This window comes from Charadrius vociferus, unplaced genomic scaffold (assembly GCF_000708025.1).
Source record: "Charadrius vociferus isolate BGI_N301 unplaced genomic scaffold, ASM70802v2 scaffold661, whole genome shotgun sequence".
Taxonomy (NCBI): domain Eukaryota; kingdom Metazoa; phylum Chordata; class Aves; order Charadriiformes; family Charadriidae; genus Charadrius; species Charadrius vociferus.
Genome location: NW_009647002.1, coordinates 292,045 through 296,968, shown reverse-complemented (window position 1 = coordinate 296,968; position 4,924 = coordinate 292,045).

The window sequence follows — 4,924 nt, the reverse complement described above, 5'->3', positions numbered from 1 at the left end:
TTCCTGGCTGTAAGGGGGGGATTATTGCTCTTTGCCTGTAATTAAGGCACCCGCCTCGTCACAGAGCAGAGTCCACAGTCGCCGCACAGAAACCCGGGTTGTTTTGGCACAAAACCCAGGGGTGATCTAAGGTCGGCAGCTACAGTCTGAAATGTAACTTTGCTGTTACGTTTGAGTCCCTTTCTGTATGAATAAAGTAAACAGCTTTAATATCTTACAGAGAATAAAGTCAAGCACTTGAACTTGACACAGCGTCCTAACCCATTTTACCAGTGTCCCAGGGCTGAATCGCGCCGCAGACCTGCGCCGGACGCCTTCCAGGCTGGGTTTACACCCTTCTGCCTCCAGCCATGCAGAGCAGGTTTTGCTCACTACAGAACTAAAAATTTCATCCTTTTGTGTACTGTTTTAGGTCAAGTGCTCCTCTCGGTTCTCTAATCATGTTAATCTTTGTTGCAACACTATTTTCTGCAACCCGTTGTGTAATCGGCATGTTTGGGTCCTTCCTCAGAAACAGCTCAAACTTTGGTCTTTATACTGATTACTCAAAGTACCGAGCGATGGGAATGGGCTTTGCAGCGTGAGCTCTTCCCACGCAGCCTCAGACAAAAGTCCGCGGGTGCCAATGCCAGTGGAGAGCGAATCAAAGAGCTCCGGGGTCGTACTCGTGTTTTGGGGGTTTGGCTGGTTCGGTTTATCGAGTCCCAATCGCCGCCCCTCGTCGCTCTCTGCCAGTTCCCCGCTCTCGTGCCGGAGGACAGCGCAGGGCGGACGGGAGCGCTGTGGACACCTCCCGCTCTCCCGGTGGTCCCCGGTGAGTCCCCGGCCCCAGGAGAGGTCGAGACGCCGGGGCTCTGTGGCTGTCCTCGCCACGGCCACCCTTCCACCGGCACAGGCCCCCTCCGTGCACCGCTGCAGCCCTCGTGACTGAGGGACCTTTCTCAGAAACATTTAATCTACCCTAACGAGCCTTCTTGGAAGAGAATGCCCTTGCTCTGTTGCTGACTGAGCTTTGACTAAGCAAACCGAAATTATCTTTAGCTGAGCAAAACATCACCGAATCTGGACTGGCCTGGACTTACCCCTCCACACCCCGCGCGCAAAGTCCCGTCACCCCGAGGGGGAATCCAGGTTAAACGCCAGTGGAGTACTGAGAGCTGCTGAGCGCAACAGCAATTCCACGTTTGCATATCGTTCCCATCATTTATCATTGACACTACAGAAGCAAAGCAGGAGCACTGCGCACAAACGCCTTCCAGCCCATCCCTGGGGGCTCCTCCGCGGCTGCGGGGACATCCCGAGCCCATGCCACCACCGCGGCTGCTGCGCCACGGAGCGACCCGCTGCCAGGGCACGGCACAGCACACGGCTGCGCAGACCCCCGGGGTCCCCGCGCCCACGCCGCCCTCGGTCTCCACTTCCATTGTTTTTCATTGTGCTGTGAACACACAACAAAACCCGCCCGCAATTTCAACCTTTCCCCCTCCGAAAGAGATATTTAAAATGGAAAATACTTTTTGCATGTGAATAGTGTGTGAAGTCAGAGTGTCCATGTTTAAAATTGAAAGTACTTTTTGCATGTGAATAGTGTGTGAAGTCAGCGTCCCAAGTCCTCTGCAGTAAACTTCGACGGTGGAAAGGTCCCAGAAACAGCCGCCCCTAAATCCCATTGGCTTTCCCGTCCCTTCAGCCTTCAGAGGAAACGGCTCTCTTCTGCTAGATCACTTCACGGGGTTTTGACCTTCCTTTGATACTCAACAACAGACTTAGTGGGATAAATCTTGGTTTGAAAACTAATTAATGCTTTCCCCTGGGTTCACGCTCACGCTCCAGCGGGGAAAGGCTGCGCGCATCTCCCGGGGGCTGCGGGGGGCTGCTCTGCCCGCGAACGGACTCCACCCCGGGGACCCCGGCGATCCGCGGGGTGCCACAAGTCGTTCTGCGAACGGGGGTGACGTGGCCGATGACCGGTCCGGGAATTCCACCGCTGTCCCGCTGCCTCGGCCTCCGGGGCCGCCCGAGAGCGCTGCCGGGGTTCCCCGGGGGTTTCCTGCTCTGCAGTTTTGGGGAGCAGCTGCAGCTCCATCTGCCTCGCACCCCCTCCTCGGGGTTTGTGGCTCGAGTTTTGGGCCTGGGACCAAGCCTAAATCCAGGATCAAACCCTGAGGTTTTGTTGTCCCTTACCTAACAAATTCCTAATAATAGTACTTTTAGATTCACTTCGTTTAAGAACCAGTTGATTCCCTCCGCTCCGCTGCCCGCCCAGCAGCAGCACTGGGCTCCCGGGAGACTCTCGGAGCATCCCCGTGTGCGGCAGCAGACGGGGCAGTGGGGCCGAAAGGGATCGGCCGGGCGGGGCGGCCGCGCCCTGCCGTCTTTTGCTTTTTCTGCTTTTGCTGCTGTGCGGAGCCGCCTGCGTACGCACCCCGAGTGCTGCGGACGGGTTCTTGAGGATTCCCCCCTTTCTTCCCAGTAGGCAGTTTTTCTTTTCTAAGAAAACCAGTTATTCGGGCAAGCTGGAAACAGCATTTTTGCAGCTTGCACTGGTGCTGCCCTCCTGTGGCTGGAGAACTGCTCGGGTTGGAATAAAAACAGCTTAAAAATTTGATGTTGTAACATAATGAAGTAACTAAAACCTACAGTTATTGCCTCGCCTTTGGTCTGGAGATGCTGAATACTCCAGCTCGGCACCTGAAGCCACAGCGACTCAGCAGCGGTGAGTCTGATCTCCCGACACACACCGCTCCTGCCGTCCACGGGGGCAGCGGCAGAGGTGCGGGCAGGACCGAGGGAGATTCCTCTGCTCCCCGCTTCAGCGCGTCCACCCCGCAAAGGCACCCGCTGCAGCTGCAGCCCAGGTTTGAAAAGCACAGCCACGTCCTCGGGAGGAAAGCTCTGAGATGTCAGTACTCAGTGCTGGAATAACAGCTTGCCTCCAGAGAGGAGTGGAAGCGGTTATTTTCAGCCCATTAAAACCCTCTGCGGTGGAGCCCTTCACCTCTGCGGGGCGCAGACCCTGCCGGGCTCAGTGGCCAGCGGGCAACCCGTCCACCGTTCATCACAGGCTGTTACTCTAACTTCATCAAAAAACGTATCTGCTAGTAGCACAGACGATTCCCACATTACTTTGGGCCAGACAACACCAGAGTAAGGTGGGCACAACTGGCCTGGACACACTCACCAATCCCACTGATTCCCACCAGGGGCGAGTGGCTCTGTAAAGTTCATACACACCAAAAGGTTTCCAGGACAGGGGGATTTGGGATAAATGCTTCACCCCAGTGACTCACCACCTTCCGCAACATGTTCCGGGTTTCCTACTTGTGCTATGGCAACAGCAAAGGCAACACATTCTTCTCGGGTGTTTCACACAATAACCCTTTGCTGAAGCCACTCAAGTCCCTGAAGAGACCGGGCACGCCGCGGAAAAAGCACCATAACCAGTGCCCCAGCGAGGGGCTGCGACCACACAGCTACAGACACGGGTTTTGGAATGACCTACGGCCACATCAAATGTTTTGCAGAGAACCCAGCAAGATGCTGCTGGTGCACACTGGACACTGATCCAAGGCGACCGGCACCGGTGGGGCGGCGCTCGGACGCAGGACAAGGGAAGGGCAGAGCGGGTGAATGGGCATGGCGCAGGGAGAGCGGCGCTGTGGCCGCGGTGGAGGAGCCCATCGCCACCGCCTGCCCTCGGCACAGCGCCTGCGCTCCGCGACCACTGCCGCCAGCGACGGGGGAGCGAACCCCATGATTAACAGACTCATCTTCTCTGCGTCTCATGTAACAGCCAAAAAAAGCTCTTGAGCAAAGTGGGTGACTGACGAAGCCGGTGACACAGATGGGGTGTTTTGTGAACGTAAAAACCCAAAATATATAGGGAAACGCTCAATCAGTCAATAACCCAGGAGAGCTCTCTTTGTGTTGCTAAGGAAGGAGACACAGACCCCCTCTTTCCTAATAACCCTTTTGATTTTTTCTAAAATACATATAATATCAACGCACCTATAAATCAGCAACACACACCTAAAGGCAGTGACAGCCCGGGAACACGTCCCGATGCCCTTTCACCACCTCCACCTGCCCCATCCTCACCAAGGCACAGCGCAGCCGCAGTTCGTTCCCTGATGCTCGGTGCACGAGGGGACGGAGCCCCGGGCGTTCCACAGCGACTGAGCGCGGGCCTCAGCCCCGGCCAGTCCAGGGAGTCCCTCGGGTCCCCTCTGTGGACATGTAACCCGTCAAAAAGGGATTCCAGGCCGAGGGAACAGCTCGCAGGGATGCCGTCTCAGCCTGGGGCGGTTACCTTTGGTGCTGGCAGGGAGCTCGCAGCCACCCGGAGTGGGTACGTTCCGTTGGTCATTCTCATGCTAGCTTTGCTTTTTCTCTTTGAGAGACGACACCTCCCGGCACAGCTAGCACACAGACGGGGAAGGCATCACCCCTCCCCATTGCTGCCAGCATCGCCGGCCACAGCCACCCCTGGCCCAGCTGTAACTCTAGTTATTCCTTAAAAGCATCACCTGTGCTTTAATTAATCTCTTCCTCAGCTTTCCCTCCTGACAGCAGTTTCTCCCGCCCCACCTTCTCCCTTGGGTGCTCACGGCAGTCACCCCGGGGAATGGCAGAAGGCAGCAGTGGAACCCGCTGCAGCCCTCGGCCAACCCCCCCTCAGTGGGCCATGTCCCCCCGCGGCGGTGGGCTCTTTGCCGGGTCCCACTCCCCAGCATGGGACGGCGCTTCAGCACCTCCCGGGGACTGGTTTCACCCCGGCACCCCTCTGTCAGGGCTCGTGCGCTGGGGGGCATCACCCCCGTTTGCCTCTGGGGGGGTCAGCGGTGGGAGCAGCCAGTTGACCCACACTGGGGCTTCGCTGGGGGCACCACGGGGGACCGGGGCCAAGCCAGCAGCCGGGCGCACT